Source organism: Crotalus tigris, unplaced genomic scaffold, assembly GCF_016545835.1.
Source record: "Crotalus tigris isolate CLP2741 ecotype Arizona unplaced genomic scaffold, ASM1654583v1 scf7180000017753.6788120, whole genome shotgun sequence".
Taxonomy (NCBI): Eukaryota; Metazoa; Chordata; class Lepidosauria; order Squamata; family Viperidae; genus Crotalus; species Crotalus tigris.
In genome coordinates, this window is record NW_024096615.1 from 3,585,354 (window position 1) to 3,604,434 (window position 19,081).

At 39.0% G+C, this 19,081-nt stretch overlaps 1 protein-coding gene and 1 pseudogene across 2 annotated transcripts in view; one reads left to right on the top strand and one right to left on the bottom strand.

Moving 5' to 3' along the window:
• The window catches only part of PUS7L (pseudouridine synthase 7 like), a 98,786-nt gene that overhangs the window by 59,381 nt on the left and 20,324 nt on the right, over positions 1-19,081 (bottom strand). The gene's annotated exons all lie outside the window — the stretch shown is intronic.
• LOC120306805 lies at positions 2,969-5,468 on the top strand (annotated as a pseudogene).

Genomic DNA, 19,081 nt, shown 5'->3' on the forward strand with positions numbered 1-19,081 from the left:
ATGATGAAATGACAGAAAAAATTGATATAACCAAAGGAGTAAGACAAGGATGCCCACTCTCCCCTCTTCTGTTTATTTTATCATTAGAAATACTTCTGACAAAAATCTGAGAGGAGCAAGAAATAAAGGGTTTGAAAATTAAGAAGGAAGAATATAAGGTCCAAACTTTATATGATGATTTGGTATTCATTTTGGAAGATCCATTAGAAACCGGCCTTAAATTGATTAAAAAAATAGAAGAATTTGGTCAGATAGCCGAACTTAAGATTAATAAGAATAAATCCAAATTAATAACCAAAAATTGTACAAAGGCAAAGGAAAGTGAACTGGAAGATAAAACAAAGATAAGTGTAAATAAAATATTTAGGTATCTGGCTTACAGCGAAGTGTTCCTTGATTAAGGAGGATAATTATGATAAAATATTACATCAGATAAAAAAAGAAAAATCTACAAATCTACAAATTTCATTTTTAGGGAGGACCGCTACGGTCAAAATGAATATATTGCCAAAAATATTATTTCTGTTCCAAGTTATTCCAATAAAACTAGGGAAAACATTCTTTCAAGAATTAAATAAATTGGTCACCAAATTTATATGGCAAAGGAAAAAACCCAGGATTAAATTAAAACTCTTGCAAGATATGAAAGATAAAGGGGGATTGGAGTTACCAGAGTGGGAAATATACTACCAAGCATCGAGCCTAACTTGGCTAAAAGAATGGATGGAACTGAAAACTACCAGAGTTTTAACAACAGAAGGACATGACTTGCAAGTGGCGTGGCATGCATTCCTATGGGACGAAAAATATAAAATACATAGATACTTTCAAAGACACATTGTTAGAAATGCATTGCTACAGACTTGGGAAAAAATAAAACAAAAACATTATATAAGAATTCCAATGTGGTTATCCCCAACAGAAGTTCTGAAACACCCAAACCTACTGGGTATAAATAAGATAATTAGATACAAGGAATTAGTAAACGAACAGGGAAATCTGAAAACAAAACAAGAATTGGAATAAGATATAGATAGAGAGATTGACTGGTGGACATTTATACAAATTCAATCTAAATATACAGAGGACAAAAAATTATATGAAATACAAAAAGAGCCACAAGAATTGGATAAAATTAATTTAATTAATTAATTAGCAGTCTATACAAATACCTATTGAGATATAAAATGGAAGACGAGGTTGTCAAAGACACAATGATTAGATGGGCAAAAATTTTTGGATATAATATAGAATTGGAGAAATGGGAAAAAATACGGGAAATAAACATAAAATTGACTATGTCAACAGCATTCAAGGAAAACCAGTTGAAGATGTTTTACAGATGGCATCTTCCACCAGCAAAACTTGCCAAGATGTTCCAGAACAATTCACCAACATGTTGGAAATGTAAAAAAGTACATAGAACATATTATCATTTATGGTGGACATGCCCAATTGTGAAAAAATACTGGACTAAAATAAGAAGATGCATGGAAGAAATAATAGACCAACCCGTAGACTGGAAACCAGAGATCTTTTTGCTGGGTATTTTAAACAGAAAATATAGTAAAGAAATACGGTATTTAATTCTATATATAATAACGGCAGCAAGAATAGCATATGCACAGTTCTGGAAAAATGAGAATATACCATTAGAGGAAGAAGTGATAAGAAAAATCATGGACTGTGCTGAGATGGACAAATTAACAAAAGAGATAAAAGAAAAGGAAGATACAGAGTTCTATCTAATACGGAATAAGTGGTATGATTGGTTGGAGACTAGAAATAATAAAGGAGAATAAATGTGGAAAGGTCAAAAGTGGAAAATGTGTGTATAATAATGTATAGTAATAATAATATGTATTATTTTTAGTATGAGGTATAGTATGAAGGAAGAAAAATGTAAACAAGAAACAATGGGACAACAAGGACAAATATATCTAAAGAAGAATAAGGGGGGGAAATGTAAATAATAGAAGATTACCGTTACGAAATTGCTGTTAAAAAAAGGAGGAGTATACACTGTGTGTGTATGTGTTACATTTTGTTGTTTAAAAAAATAAAAAAAAATAAAAAAATAGAATTAAAAAAAACATACTATGATCAACATATGTATAGACAAGCAGTTCTCAACCTGTGGGTCGTGACACCTTTTGGGGTTGAATGACCATTTCACAGGGGTCATCAAAGTCCTGGAGCTTTTCCTCATAGAATCCTTATGAAACGCAATCCGGCATTTTTTTATTTTTGTTTTTTTCCCCTTTTTCATGAGCTGTGCTACTCCCTCTTATTCTATTGGCTTTCGAACGCCAATAGAATAGACTCTCTTGAATAGAGTCTAATTCTATTGGCTTTCAAAAGCCAATAGGAATTGTCCAGGCTGTCTCTGCCCTGCTGAGCCCGCCAAAAGTCCCAGTTGGCAAACATTGCTGCAAGTTGTCTGCAGCTAAGACGAGCTTTCTGGAAGTTTCCACCTCTCCCTGCTGAGCAACTATTAAATGTAAGTAAAAGAGGGCCAGGTGTGGGAGGGCCGCTCAGGAGCACCTGGGCCTGCCTGCCGCCGCACCGAACAGGTGGGGTTCATGGTGAGGCTAGCGGGGTAGCAGCGGGCACTGGGAGGGTAGCTGGCATGCGTGGGGCCCGGAGGGTGGCTTACCTCCCTTGGGCTGGGCCAGCTGGTGGCCCAGCTGGTGGTCGGACTGCGCCATTGCTGCCGCTTGCCATGGCCTCCCAGGAGCGCCTGGGCCTGCCTGCCGCCGCAACGAACGGATGTCTTGCTCTGCGATTGCCGGCTCTGCGCAAGAAGCAGAGTTTTCTTTTCTTTCTTCTACCCCCCTTCTCCCCCTCTCCTGTCCCCTCTCCCATTCTTTTCTCCCATCTCCTTACGTCCCCTCTCCCCTCCTTTCTTTTCTTTTTTCTTTCCTTTTTTCTTTTCCTCCTCTCCTCCCCCTCCCCTTTCCTTCTCTCTTTTTCCTTGTCCTGTCCTGTTCTGTCCTCTTGTCCCCTTTCCTTTTCTTTTTCTTTTCTTTTGTTTAATTTTCTTTTCTTTCCTTACATGGCACAACTTCTTAATTGATTACCTACTCAAATAATGGAGTAATTACTTTGTTGAAGTGCTTAATTACATGTTATGACTTCCAGGAAGAGGGTTTGGAAATGGGGAATAAAAGTTGATTTCTTCTGCTCTTTTCCTTTTTAATATTTCATTCCCAGAATGAAATCTGAGTGTAACGTATTTCAGCAAATATTGGGCAGATTCTGCCTACGCTCCCTGAGGTTGGGTGGTGCATCTTGGGCTCCCAAATCATGATGAATACTCAGTTATGTGGCCACCTAAATATGGACTTGTGTTTTCTCATAGTCTCAGATCTCTGGCTAAAAATCTGAATTGCATGAGCCTGGTTTCTTTCCCAAGATAGTAGAGTTGGTTTTCCACCAAAGGAGTAAAACTTCTCCCATGGAGTTGGTGATTGCTGGCTGTGAAGTTCTGGGAGTTGAAGTCCACATGCCATAAAATTGTCAAGGTTGAGAAACACTGGGTTTGTAAATAGAACAATACAGAGAATGGTAAATCATAGGGAACTTTAATGAACTGTTTTGACTGAACTATGCCATGTGTCATGTTTTGTATTATTGAAGCTATTGTTACATATTTTCACTAGCAAACCATTCAATGACAATGGATCTGAAGAACATCAGGAAAAGGAAATATAGTGAGGATTTCTTACAATATGGTTTTACCTCAATATTTACAACGGGAATCGAGAAACCGCAATGTGTAATTTGTTGTGAAGTTCTATCAGACAAATCGATGAAGCCGAACAAACTGAAATGCCATTTTGAGAGCAAGCATCTGAGCTATGATGGCAAGGATACCAACTATTTTAGAACCAAAGCTGATGGACTCAAAAAAGCCAGACTTGACACTGGTGGCAAGTACCACAAACAAAATGTAGCAGCCGTTGAAGCTTCATATGTGGTGGCACTCAGAATTGCCAGAGTTATGAAACCTCACACCATGCTTAGGAGTTACTTTTGCCAGCGGCAAAAGACATTGTTCGACTTATGATCAGAGACGAATTTGTGATGAAATTGAGTGCAGTTTCCTTGTCCAATGACACTGTCCACAGAAGAATAGATGACATGTCTGCTGATATTCTTGATCAGGTAATCCAAGATATTAAATCTGCTCCACTTCCAATATTTAGTATCCAGCTTGATGAATCTACAGACGTTGCAAACTGTTCCCAGTTACTGGTTTATGTGAGGTATATTAACGATGGTGACATTAAAGATGAGTTTCTGTTTTGCAAACTTCTTGAAACGACAACTACTGCATGTGATGTATTTGACACAGTTCATTTCTGAAAGAGCATAAGATATCTTGGGAAAAGGTTTGTGGTGTTTGCACAGATGGTGCTCCAGCTATGCTAGGATGTAGATCTGGATTTCAACATTTGGTACTGAATGAGTCACCCAAAGTCATCGGAACTCACTGTATGATTCATCAGCAAATATTAGCAACAAAGACGCTGCCACAAGAGTTACGAGAAGTAATGGAAACTGTCATAAATTCTGTCAACTTTGTAAAGGCAAGCAGTTTAAACACATGACTGTTTTCACAACTGTACAACGAGTTGGATGCACCAAACAATGCTCTGCTATTTCACACTGAAGTGAGATGGTTGTCAAAAGGAAAAGTTTTAAAATGTGTTTTGAGCTTCGTGATGAACTCAAAATGTTTTAGTCAAAAAGCAAGACCGTAGTTTGAAGCTCTTTTCAGCGATAACAGTGAATTGCAGAAAATAGCTTACTTGGTTGACATCTTTGCCATCTTGAATGAGTTAAATTTATCACTGCAAGGACCAAATGCAACATGCCTCGATTTGTCTGAAAAGATCCGATCATTCCAAATGAAACTGCAGCTTTGGCAAAAAAAATTGGATGAAAATAAAATTTACATGTTGCCTACCTTATCTGCTTTCTTTGAGAAACATGACATTGAATCAGACAACAGGATTACGATGATAAGTTCTGTTAAAGAACACCTGCGCATGCTTGCAGATGAAACCTCATCGTACTTTCCAAATCTACCTGACATCCCATTTGCACTTGCCAGAAGCTCATTCACAGTCAACGTTGAAAATGTTCCTAAGACAGCACAAGAGGAGTTCATTGAACTTATTAACAGCGATGCAGCAAGAACTGATTTCTCCACAATGCCAGGTACAAAATTCTGGATCAAATGTTTGCAGTCATATCCTGATCTGTCTGAGACTGTGTTGCACCTTCTTCTTCCATTTCCAACAACATATCTTTGTGAAACAGGGTTTTCCAGCTTGTTGTTTATCAAATCTAAATACAGAAGTAGACTTGTTGTGGAAGATGATCTTTGTTGTGCTCTTGCAAAGACTGCCCCGAGAATTTCTGATCTGGTGAAAAAGAAGCAATCTCAACCTTCGCACTGATGTTGGCTTTTTATGCATACTGTTGAAAAATGTAGCAATGTAGTTTACTGTTGTTATATTAAGACTGTTACCCATGCTACACCATGCTTCAAGACAAAAATTCATTTTTTGTAATTAAAAATAAATATTTAACAATATATAATTACATATTGTTTTTGTGATTAATCACTATGCTTTAATTATGTTCAATGCAAATACATCCTGCATATCAGATATTTACATTGCGATTCATAACAGTAGCAAAATTATAGTTATGAAATAGCAATGAAAATAATTTTATGGTTGGGGGTCACCACAACATGAGGAACTGTATTAAGGGTTTGCAGCATTAGAAAGGTTGAGAACCACATCTCTACATATACATAGCAAATAAATATTAAATATTGTCCATCTTGAATATATAACGGAAGGAGGAAGCTTGAGAGTTCGCAAGATTAATGCTGTATGGAATGAAACTCTGGCTGAATCTGGATGTTCTGCTTCAGATACCACGAAGCCTCCTCCCAGAAGGTAACAAGGAAAAAGAAAGGAAAAAAGGATAAATACAAAACACTTGTGGACAAGGAAGAAAGGGATAAACTTTCAAGTCAGGGAGTAGAGGGTTAAGAGCAAAGCATGTCCTAGAACAGGGCTTTTCAACCTTTTCACCCATCATACCACTTTTAGGATAAGGCAACATCTGAGTACCACCAGTTGCCCAGCAAGGTATCAAAAATGTGACCAAAAAAAGGAAAAAAATGATAAAGTACAGGTAGTCCTCGACTTACAACAATTCGCTTAGTGACTATTCGAAGTTACAATGGCACTGAAAAAAGTGACTTATGACCATTTTTCACACTTATGATTGTTGCAGCATCCCCAGGGCCATGTGATTTACATTCGGATGCTTGGCAACTGATTCATACTTATGATGTTCACAGTGTCCCAGGGTCATGTGATCACCTTTTGCAACTTTTTGACAAGCGAAGTCAATGGCCGGGGGGGGGGTGTGGCCAGCTCATCATTCAGGTTGCAGGGTGCCTGTGGGGGGAAATCCTTGGGTCTCTGGTGGAGGGGGGTGGGGCTGGGGTGGGTGCCTTTCTTCTTTCCCTCCCTCTCTCCCATTGTCCCTTCCTTCCTGCTTTCCTTCCTTTCTTCCTTCCTTCCCTCTTTGTCACTTCCTCCTTCCCTCTCATTGTCCTTTCCTCCCTCCCTCCCTCCATCACTCAGTTTAAATTTCTTTGATGATGGTTCCTTTGCTGAATCACTTTCCTTTTGCACTGTAATAATTAAGATGTGCAGTTTTAAGTCCAATATAAAGGAATGACTAAATCTCTTGATATAGGAACATGCAAAAACTGGTGCAAGAAATCTCAGCCTTTGTGTAAGAACTACAACCTCCCATAAAAGACACCCCAAAAGCTGTTACTATTATAAGTAGGCAGGAAGGAAACCAAACTTTTCAATAGACATGTTAGTGTTTATACTCTGAAGGGCTAAGTGAAGACCCAGGATCAGCGGGCTACATATGTGTGTGTGTTTGTGTGTGTCTGTGAGAAAGGAAGAGGGAGAATGTATATGAATATGCATATGTATTTGTGCATATATTCATATTTTATAGTGCTATTCCAAGTTCATATTATCCAGATTGCATATTTAAATTTCATCTTGTTGTATATCTGTAGTATGAATAAGCCTTTTAACATATTCTGATTTGATATTGTTTTTTAACCAAAATGTTTGTCTGAAAGTACTTTTTTAACTATCCTGAATTTGTCACTTTAGTTTTGGATATTCTGAGTATTTGAATGCCAATTCTTTTGTTTTGATTAATGACTACAATAAAGTTAAGATGATGATAATGATAATGCAACCCAGAAGGCTGCAGTAAAGTTGAGAAATATTGAAAAGAATAACTCTTTGATTCAACTGATAAAGGAGAGTATTTATAAGCTCAGGGCTGACATGAGGGATCCTTGGTGCTCTCTGAACTTGGTTGTTTTCTTGCAGATGTTTCATTACTCAAATTAGATAACATCAGCAGTGCTAGTAGGGAATGGGGTTTGTTGTTAATTTATATTCTAGTAGTAGGGAATGGGGTTTGTTGTTAATTTATATTCTAGTAGTTCTGTCAGTATAGGGAGGAGTGATCTTAGAGGTTTTTTGTTTCTTTGCAGCAAAGCTCAGAGAGCACTAAGGATCCCTCGCTTTGATTCAAATTCAGAAATTTGCTATGAAAAGTAAGGTAATTAAAATTTGGGGGCCAAGGATCTTGATGTTTAACATATTACAACGGACAGGAAGAAATAAGAAACTCTGGAAAAATCAAATAGATCGAGATTAAGAGAGATTATAACTGCCTGAAAACTGTAGTTAATCAAGGAAATTACAATTAAGCAGATTCAAACAAGGGAGTAGATTGTCCCAAGCAGCAGAGAAACAAAATTCAGAAGACACAGAAAGATGTCAAAAGCTGTTGATAGATAGATAGAAAGCAAGCGGAAAGCAAGCAAGTGAGCTGGGCAGGAGCACGGAATCGGCGTTTCTGAGCACATGCCGATTCGCGCCCCTGCCCATCTCGCTCGCCTCCAGGGGTCCTCACCAACCTTCACCGGATGGGAATGGGGAGGGCATAAAAGAGCTCAGAGGAGGCAATTGGAGTTTGGCCGCCACCGCCGCTGTTGCTGAGCCAGACGGCTGCACGACGGTGGCAGCTGCGGTTCCTGCCCGCTGCTTCTCCTTGGCTGCTTCCTCCGAAAAGGAGTAGCGGTCGCGCTCGGTGCAGCCAGGAGCCCAGCACAGCCGCTGTTCTTCTGCAGGGGGAGGAGAGCGCAGGCAGCGGAGGAGCACATGGGGACGGGGAAAGAGCCTCTGGTGCATTGTGCGTGGCCACAGCAGGAGAAAAGCAGCAAGTGCGGAAGCAGCTCATTCATTGCTGCAGCCAACCCTGAGGAAGAACTGGCACAACCCTCAGGCGAATCCCGCCTGGCTGCATTCTTTGTGATTGAAAGATTCCGCTTTCCCTTCACTCTGGCTGGGTCCATGAATGCCAGATCTAACCCCAGGGTGGTTCGAAAGGCCAGCAGGCTGGCTGGGAGTTTTGGGGTGGAGACGTGTGAGCCTTCCTCCATCTTCTTGAATCTTCATGAGAAAAAGATCTGATAGCCAAGAAGGGAGCCCTTCCCTATGAATTTGACTTCAAGGATGCCCTGGAATGTCAAATGGCTTAATAACTGCAACAGCTACAGCTTCCAATCACAGAAACAATGCAAGAAATCCTCTTTTGCTTTCTATCAAGCTATGAGAGACCAGCTACCAGTGTGGCTCTTGGAAGATACTTGCTTGCGGAAAGCAAGCGAAAAGCAAGTGAGCAAGATGGACAGGGGCATGAATCAGTGTGTGCTCAGAAACGCCGATCTTGTGCTCCTGCCCATCTCACTTGCTTGCAGAAGCAAAATTCAGAAGATGCAGAAAGGCATCAAAAGCTGTTGATAGATAGAAAGCAAGTGGAAAGCAAGCAAGTGAAATGGGTAGGAGCACGAGATCGGCATTTCTGAGCACACGCTGATTCGCGCCCCTGCCCATCTCGCTCGCTTGCTTTCCACTTGCTTTCTGCAAGCGAGATGAGCAGGAGCATGAGATCGGCATTTCTGAGCACATGCCAATTCGCACTCCTGCCCGGCCTCCCCTCTGCCTGCTTTGCACACCTCCTCCTGGGCCCCCGCGCCTGCTGTTAACCCTCTTGCCACCATGCAGGGTAAGGTTGGCACCCTGGCCCCACCCAGATGCCCTTGCCTCCCCCAAGCATTTTTTTACTAACCTGCTTTCAGTTGCACTCCCTTTCTTCTTTTGCTTCACTGCCTTCGCCACGTGTTTGTGGGACTATCGATAAAAAAGAAAAAAGTTCCATGAGATTTTCTAACTTCTCGCAAGAAGTTAGAAAGTCTTATGGAACTTTTTTTTGTCTCACAAACACATGGCGAAGGCTGAGAAGGACAGGAGAAAGGGAATGCTGCTGAAAGCAGGTTGGTAAAAAAAATGCTTGGGGGAAGGTGAGGGCATCTGGGTGGGGGTGGTGGGACCCAGGCGATGCATCACGCAGCTCCAGTGGAATGTCCACTGAAGACTGCTTGAGGCTGCCTGCTACTCCCAAGGCCACCACCAATCAGCTGAAGCTGCGCGCTTTAATCCTGGGCTCAGTACGACCCAGGCAATGTGCAGTTCCAGCTGACTTTGCCAGAAGCCTCTGTGGCGCTGCTGCCACTTCACCTCATCCACTTTTACACTTTTTTTACAGTGCTATTCAACCCGTCCTATGCGTACCACCAGCCAGGTGCTCGCATACCACTGGTGGTATGCATACCACGGGTTGAAAAGCCCTGTTCTAGAAAATAGTCTGATAGTTCCAACAGAGGAAGTGCATATTACTTCACAAAGGGCAAAAAACTCTTGTAAATTCTTAAATTTTAAAAATCTCTGAATTCTTTCTTAAGAAAAATTCCTTTTCAATTTTTTAATTTCTTTTTTCAATTTTAAATTTCTTGCTCTAATTTTACTCTTTTTCAACTTTTAAATATCATTTTAAATTTTAAATTCTTTTTTCAATTTTAATTCCTTTTCAATTTTAAAATCCTTTTTTCAATTTTTTTTATAAAATCCTTTTTTCAATTTCTCCAATTTTTCAATTTCTTAATTCAACTAAACATTTGAAAAAAAATATTCTAATTCTTTAGAAATTTTTAAATTCTTAATGATCTAAGAGGAAAAAATAAAAAACCACAGAGACAGACACTTAAAACAGAGAAGTTACTGATGACATTTTCAAGACAGAGAACAAAAGGTCAAGAACTCTTGTAAACTTGTAAGCTATTGCAAACTGACACTTCATAACACAAAGAATAGTTTACAATTTTTAGAAAATTTTTAATTTTTTAGCAAACAAACAAAGAAAAAAGTCATGGAGATAGAGACTAACACTATAGCAACTTGCAAAGTGTGCCATATGTTTCAGCTTATGTCTAGAAAAGACACAAACTATGTATGTATCAAATGTAGTATCCCAGGGTCACGTGATCCCCTTTTGCAATCTTTTGACAAGCAAAGTCAATGGCAGGGCTGCTGGTGGTCAAGTGCTAAGGCAGAACTTCCTTCAGACCCACCCTCCCTTTCATTCCAATCTCCCTCCCTCCTCTCTTCCTTCCTTTTTTCCTCCCTCCCTCCTTCCCTGCCACCCTCTTTTTTATTCACATCTCCTTCCTTCTGAAGGAAGAATTTCAACACTATCCCTCATATTTTCCCTCTTCCATATATTTATCAAACAAGGAAAAGCCTCCAGAGAAAAAAAGACAAGCTGCTGAAGGAACTAGCTTAAAAAGACGCATTCCCCTTTAAGAATAAGCTACTGGCTAGAAAGGAAAGTTAAGGAGCCAGTAGCCAGCACTTAAGAAAAAACAAATAAACAAACAAACAAACAAAAAAACAAATGTAGCAAATACTGGCTTCCGGCTAAGGCAGCCTCCCCAAATGGCTCCATTCATATGTAAACAAATGCTACAGGCAAAATCCATTCAGAACAAAAATACTTCGAAACCCCTTGCAGCAAAACTTATAGCTAACAATAGCAGAGCAATAGAATTAGAACCCAAAATCCAAACACTCCTTAAGAACACAAAGCCCACATTGCACAAATCCCAGAACTTTAAAGTCACAAAATCACATAAGAATCCTTCCACTCTCCCGGTTTGTTGTTCAGCTGATCCAGAACTGCTGAAACGGCACTTCGCTTCTGCCAATAAACATCTCTTCTTGAGCAGCTGACTTCCTCTCGCAACAGCAGTGCTTCATTTTTTTTCTTTTCTCTTAAAGGTATAGCCTCCTGGCTGGAAAGCAAGCCCCTGGCTTTCCTTCCAACACTTACTTTCTTTTCATTTCCCTCCCTCCTTCCTGCTCTCTACCTCCCTGTTTTTCATTGCCATCTCCTTCCTTCCTTCCTTCCTTCCTTCCTTCCTTCCTTCCTTCCTTCCTTCCTTCCTTCCTTCCTTCCTTCCTGCCTCACCTCCAGCCGATGCTGCCTTTCTTCATTCCTCATGGAGGGCGAACCTTTTCCAGCAGCGTTTCTTGCCTGTTTGTCGTTGCCACCTGAGTGCATGCCCAGAGAGCCAGCCTATTTGATCTCCTCTCCTCTCTTCCCCCTCCTCCTTTTCCCTTTGGTGCAGCTCCAGTTGACTCCTCTTCCCAAGGCTGCATCTTTTTTTTTCTCTCCCTCTCCCGCCCAAGCTGCCTCCTTTTATTTTTTTTCATAAAAGTTTTATTAATTTTTAAAAATTACAGTATTTAGTGTTTAGTAAACAACATGTTGTCTGGGTTCAGATATTTAACATTAACTTCTTTAATATAAATCTGTTCAATATCTCACAATCCAGTATTTTCTTCTCCATATTTTTTCCATTTTCTCTTCATTACACCATTACAATTTTTGGTACTGTTAATGTATACAGCATTTGATATAAGTATCTTCATCATATTTTACTAATATCAGACAAATAACAATAATATCAATTCATAAATCAATAATGTCATTTTATTAATCAATATCCTGTTTTTTGTGTTCTTGTTAAAGTTTGATTTCCCATCAGTATTGAAAATGTCTGTATCAGTTATGATTTTCTCAATATTACATTTATATAGCAGAAAGTTTTATTCAAATAAATTCTCCTCTTATCTTCATATTTCCCATATCAAAAGAAAGAAGAAAAAAAATGCTATCTTAATTCTAAATCATATCTTATATTACAAAGGCCTAATTATATCTTCTGTTCTTTTAATCTTATTCAAAGAAATATTTAAACATTTAATGCAACCCTCTAAAAGATCAAATCTTCTGTTTTTTAAATCTGACTCTTGCTTTTTTTTTTTTTGCCAAGTCGCTTTCCAAGCCAAGGCAATTCGATTGCCCAAGAATTTTCTTTCTGTTTTTGTAAAAATTGCTTGGCATGAGGAAGACAATTTAGGTAGAGTATTTTGGGGGGAGAATTCCACCCATTTATATTCCTTAAACAACTCCCAGTTCCTTTCTCCCTCCAATTTTCTTTTCAATCCCTGTCTCCCAAATTGTGACATTTCCCTTAACAGCTCTAGATTCCCTTTTTAAAAATCTTTTTCCTTGCCATCAGATGTATTTTGCAGACCTGAGGGGTAAAAGGTCTTTTGCATTTTCATTGTTATAGCTAAGTTTTGCAGTATTTTATTTGTATATAATCATTTGTATTTCCCTTCTTTTATTTCTTCCATCTTAAATCCATTTCCTCTGTTTCAACTTCTGATTCTGGATTGTTTATTCATATTTTGTAGTCGTTATCTGGGAGCTTTCTAGTTGTAGATTTAATTTGGAGATTTGCTTGTTTATATTCTCTAAATTGTTTTTAGTCTTATTATGATATCTTTTTATTTCCTCTTTTCATTCAACAATTGTTTGGTGAATTAGTTGTAGCATAGAATATATTTATTTCTGAAAGGTGTTTGTTTTTTCTTGAGGCATTATTCCTGGAGATTAATTTTCTGGTCTTTAAATGTATCCTTTATAATCCAATAGATTCCAAAGTATAGGTTCAGTTCTGAAAGCAATATTTTATAGTAATCCCTTGTCTCAATTATCCCAAAAATTGTCAATCAGGCAAGGCTGTAATCCATAATGTTCAAAATGTTCAAAATGTCCAACCTCTCTGGCTTCCGGTGGCGCTGCGCTGGCCTGAGAAAGTGTTAGAACCGCTGAGAACAGCAGGCATCAGCTGTTCTGTGGTTTAAAACCTCCTTCCCGGGCAAAGCGAAGGAGGGGAGTATCACCCTGAATAGTGGTAGAGCCTCTGAAATCCCCAAAAGAATCTTTTTTGGGGGGTGAAAAGAGTGCTCCCACGGAGTTCAGGGTGTCTCCGCTTCTCAGCTGTCTTTGTCTCTCGCTGTTGGGGACAAAGCAAGACGCCACTCCCACCTCCGTGACTAAAGAGAACTGGTGAGTTATTTAAAAAGCGGACAGAGCTGAACAGAGGATTTTATCTTTTGATTTTATTTGGACTTTAATTTTAAAGATCTATTTTTATTTTTTTATTTTTTTCTTTTGTTGAGAGGGAAAGTAAAATGGCAATTGTAAGTTTTCTCTTTTTTTAAGGGAATGGAACGGAACGGACTTGGTTACTTAATTACTTTTTTTTATAATGATTTTTTGAAGGAGGATTTGGGTTTTAGGAGGATTATTTTCCCTCTTTGTTTAATTTTTTTTTTACTTTTCTAAGGGATTTTTTTTGCATTTTTTAAGAAGGAGGAAAGAAGATATATATATATATATATATATATATATATGATTGGAAATAAAAACAAAAACATGACTCTTGGGAATATTCATGTTAGTCAAATAGTAATGATCACCAAGAGAGTATCTATAAAAATAGAATTTTAATCCACCGAGCTTTCGTCAAACACAATTGACATCGTCAGGGTTAAAAGGTAAGTGCCGGGGGAGAGTCTTATATACAGCTGTTTAGTGTCTGCTTCCGGCTCCTGGAGCGTGTCATAGGCCCCAGCTGATCGGGTTGGGTCTCCAGCCTACATCCCACATTACTAATCTGCATTCTGTCATAAGTTGTTTCAGAGTTGGGAGTCCAGATCTTTTTGCCTTCCTTGCTCATAGCCTCCCCCCCACCACCATCCCACACACGACTTCCCTCTACGAGTGGGGGTGGGCAATTATCACTTTCAGTATCCTTACAAGCCTCACGGCTATTTTGGTCTTGTTTATCCGTCTCCCGGAATTGTGCCCTAGATTCATAACCCCCGCCCATATTGTTCCTCCTCCCCTCCTTCTTCCCCTGGGTTCCCCTGTACGGTCCGTTGTTCGTTCCCACACGCTCTGTCTTGTGCACCGTCAAGATGTTTTTTGTCGTTGTCCTATTGTCAGTGGCTCGTTGTTCCATCCGTTGCCGGTGGGCAACGTTACCGTCTGTCCTTGGTTCTCCATTCCCACTCCATACGGCGTTCTTCCCCTTTAATTGTAGTCGCTGTTTCATCCCATAACTTTGCGCTGGGGGTGTCGAAGGGGGGTGCATTCTCCTGCTGGATTGCGATCGAGTTGTCATGCTGTGTCTGGTAGCCTCCTCATGGGGGGGTTCATCGTCGTTCTCCTCATCTCTACCGGACCTGGTTGTATTCCGTTTTTCTTCCAGTTTCTCGAATCCCCATCCATTTCCATTCCATCTCCATGCTGTTCCGTTCTCTACGGATCGTGGCGAATCCGTCCACAGTTGTCTGCCAGGACTGGTCTGTAGTTGTTCCAGGAAGGGGGGGGCCATCAGTGGGGGCTGCATTAATGTGATTACATGAGGAGGAGGGTCGGGCGATGTCTTCTGGATAGTAAGTCTTTGAATTAGGTCCCCTCTCCCGGTTAATGCAGCTACCAGCATTCCATATTTTCAGAGCCTGGTGTGCTGCACACAAATCCACACGCCTATTGATGGATTCAGTTTCTGAGAACCATGCCTCTTTTAATAAGCGGCCTCTTTTTGTGATATCGTTAGCCAAGATTTGGGCATTCTCAAAATCAAAACGATGGCCGTATTCTACTGCATGAGCCCAAATCTGGGAGTGTTGTTCACCCCGTCTGATGGCTAGCCTATGCTCATGTAGGCGGGTCTTAAGTCTTTTCGAGGTCTCGCCTATGTAATTACTCTGGCAATCCGCACAGTTGATTTTATAAACTATGGCTGATCTCTCGGCGGTGGGGAGCTGATCTTTGGGGCGCATCACCTTAGCTCGTATGGTTTGGGTGGGTTTGTGGGCTACCTGTATGTTGTGGGGTGCCAGAAGCCTGGCTGTAGCCTCTGACACATTTCTGATGTACGGTAGTGACACGCGTATGACCCGTGTCTGGAGGTCCTCTCTTGATTGTCCATTATGTAGTCCGGGTGCCATACTGTGTCGCTTAATAAACCTCGGGGGATACCCATTCATTCGGCATATGCGGAATAGATGTTTTCTTTCTTCTGCCTTAGCTTCCATGGTGCTGCAGTGCGACTGTACCCGTTTGAACAAGGTCTTAATACAGCTGGCCTTATGGGAGGCCGGATGATTACTATGGAAATGGAGGATGCGGTCCGTATGAGTGGGCTTCCGATAGACCTTGGTGTTCAGAGTTCCATCTGGGGAACGTTGGACCAGTACGTCCAGGAAGGCTATCGAGCCCCGGATATTTTATATATATATATATATATATAAAAAGATGGCTTCAAAGCGCCAAGCAACTTCTACAGTACCTAAGGTGGCTTCTTCTCCGGCGATATTACCAGCACAACCTAAAGCCACACCACCATCTTCTCCTCCTTTGCAACCAATAACGGTAAAAGACTTGCAAGATATAATGGGAAATGTTATATCTCAAATTAGAGGTGAAGTGAAAGAGCTTTTAGTGGAGAATAATAGTATTTTGAGGCAAGATATAGTTTTGGCTTTAAAAGGACTTGCTTCTGTGGTTGAAAAATTGGACTCTCGTGTTGAAGAAGTTGCAGATAAAATGGAGGTGTTGGAGGAAAAATTTGAAGGAATGGAAAATAAGATGGAAAATTCACAAGATGAGATTGTTATGTTTCAATATAGAGAGATGGAATTTGCTTTAAGAATTAGGGGTCTGAGAGAGGATATGCAACAAGACTTGAGAGAGATGATAGTAAATGATTTTGCTGTGATTCTGGACAGAGAAAAAGAGGAAATATCCAGAGAAATTGAAAAAATATTCAGAGTCAACTCTTGGGTTGCAAAGCAAAGAAACCTGCCAAGAGATGTGGTAATTTACTTTGGGAAAAGATCTCTGCGTAATGAAATTATACAAGCTTTTTATAATAAGAGGTTTCAGATTGCTGCACAAGATGTTATAATTTTAAAGGAGATCCCATCAAAAATTTTAAGAAGAAAAGAGTTTGCTTTTTTAGCAGATGAACTTAAAAAGAGGCAGATGCCATTTAGATGGGATATTCCAATTGGAATAGTGGTGAGCCATGTGGGGACACGTTATAGACTTAATACTGTTTTTAAAGCAAAGGAGTTTTATACTTCGGTCCTGGGAGCACGCTCATCACCACCTATAATGTTTAAAGTTTTGGACGGGAAGGAGGTAGAACAGCAGTCTGAAGAAGTTGTATTGATAAAAGCTGGAAAACCACAGGCTGAGTGGTTTCAACAAGCTGAGATGAAAGAGCAAAGAATGACTCGAGCTGCACATAAACGTAAGGAAAAGGAACAACAGAAGAAAGAGGTTAAAGAAGTCTCACAAGAATTTGTTTCTGAGCCTGTGGGAGGAGCAAGACCTAAGAGATCTTTGGTGCAATCCTCAATGGCAGATCTTCAAGCAGTCTTCTCTAGGCTATTGGGTGATGGAGATGTAAAGTTTCTGACATGGAATGTTAATGGCCTTAATTCCCCTCAGAAGAGAAAGAAAATATTTCACTATCTGAAGCAACATAATAATGACATTATTTGTTTGCAGGAAACGCATATTATCTCTAAGGATCAAAAATATTTAGCTAATGCTCGATTGGGATCTCATTTTGTATCCTTTGCTCTTGGGAAAAAAGGGGGCGTAGTTATGTATGTTAAGCAAAATTTATCAGTTTGTTTAGTAGATTCTGATCCTCAGGGGAGATATGTAACGATTGAAGTGGGATTGTATGGTAAGAAAATACTTATAGTAGGTTTGTATGCACCAAATCAACAACAGGAACAATTTTATAGGTTGTTACATCAAAAATTGACTTTATTGGACTATAGATCTGTTATATTAATGGGAGATTGGAATGGAATTTTAGACACATATAGAGATAAAAAAGGATTTTCTACTTCTTTTAAACAGGCCAAATTATCTAAGGCCTTTTTTGATTTGAAAGAGGACTGGGAGTTGCGAGACTATTGGCGAGAACATAATATGGAAGAGAGAGACTTCACCTTTTTTTCGGATAGACATCGATCTTTTTCAAGAATTGACTTTTTTTTAATTACAACGGACTTATATTTTAGGGTAAAGAATGCAAAAATATTTCCAAGGACATTGACAGATCACAGCCCAGTGTGGATGGAACTGGCTACTGAAAAAGAGGAGAGGAGATCTTGGAGGTTGAATGAAAATTTATTTAGACAAGAAATGAATGTTCAGAAACTTAAAGAGTACTTAAAGGAATATTTTGTTTTAAATATGCATAAGGGAACCTCAATGGCAATGGTATGGGATGCAAGTAAAGCTTATATGCGTGGGGTTTTGATACAAATGAATAAGGTTTATAGACAGAAACAGGTGCAAAAACGTAAGGAGTTGGAAGATGAGATTAAATTAAAAGAAAAAGTTTTAATTTCGAATCCTACAGATGAGAAGGTCAAGGAATCTATAAAATTGCTTAAATCGCAATTTAATATGTTAATGGCGGATCAGACTGCAACCAATTTACTTTATATGAAACATAATACATTTTGTAATGCTAATAAGCCAGGGAGATGGCTGGCTTATCAATTGCGAAAGAAACAAAAGTTGAGAATTATAGATAAAATAAAGCATAATGGTAAATTGGTATATCAGAAGGAATTGATCAAGAAATCTTTTTTAGATTATTATACAAAATTATATATGGGTAGGAAAGTACAGGCTTTAGATATAGATAAATATTTACAAGATGCTCATTTTCCTCAGAAACAAGAAATTAATGGATTGGTTACTATAGAGGAAATTGTTACAGCAATTAAACAATTAAAAGTAGGTAAAGCACCGGGTACTGATGGATTGACATCAATTTATTACAAGACTTTGATAGATGAGATGATAGAACCTTTAAGGGAACTTTTTAATAATATATTAGAGGGATTAGAGACCCCCTTGTCTTGGGGTAGAGCTTTTATATCCTTGATCCCGAAAGAGGACCAAGATCTTACTCTGCCAAAAAATTATAGACCTATATATCTTTTGAATGTAGATTATAAGATTTTTTCCAAAATTTTAGCTAATAGACTTATGACTGTGTTGAATCAATTAATACATATGGATCAAACTGGTTTTATAACTGGAAGATATATGAAAAATAATGTTAGACAAATTATTAACTTAATAGAATATTTGGATAAGAACAACCAGATTTCTGCAAGATTTATATTTTTAGATGCTGAAAAAGCTTTTGATCAGTTAAATTGGCAATTTATGTTAAGATTGGTTGAGGAAATGAATTTTGGAGAAAAATTTTTACAGGCTCTTTGAGCCATTTATCAAAAACAAACGGTACAACTTATAGTTAATGGAAGTTTATCAGAGGTATTTCCAATTGAAAAGGGGACTAGACAGGGTTGTCCACTGTCGCCTTTGCTGTTTGTTTTAACGTTGGAAATTTTGCTGATCAAAATTTGTGAATCACCTAATATAAAAGGAATAGAAATCAATAAAAATGATTATAAATTAAGGGCCTTTGCAGATGATTTGGTTGTTACTTTGTCTCAACCAACTTATTCTGTAATGGAGTTGTTACAATTGATAAATCAGTTTGGACAAGTTTCAGGTTTCAAGATCAATAATAATAAGACTAAAATATTGTCAAAAAACATGACCAACTTGGATAAGG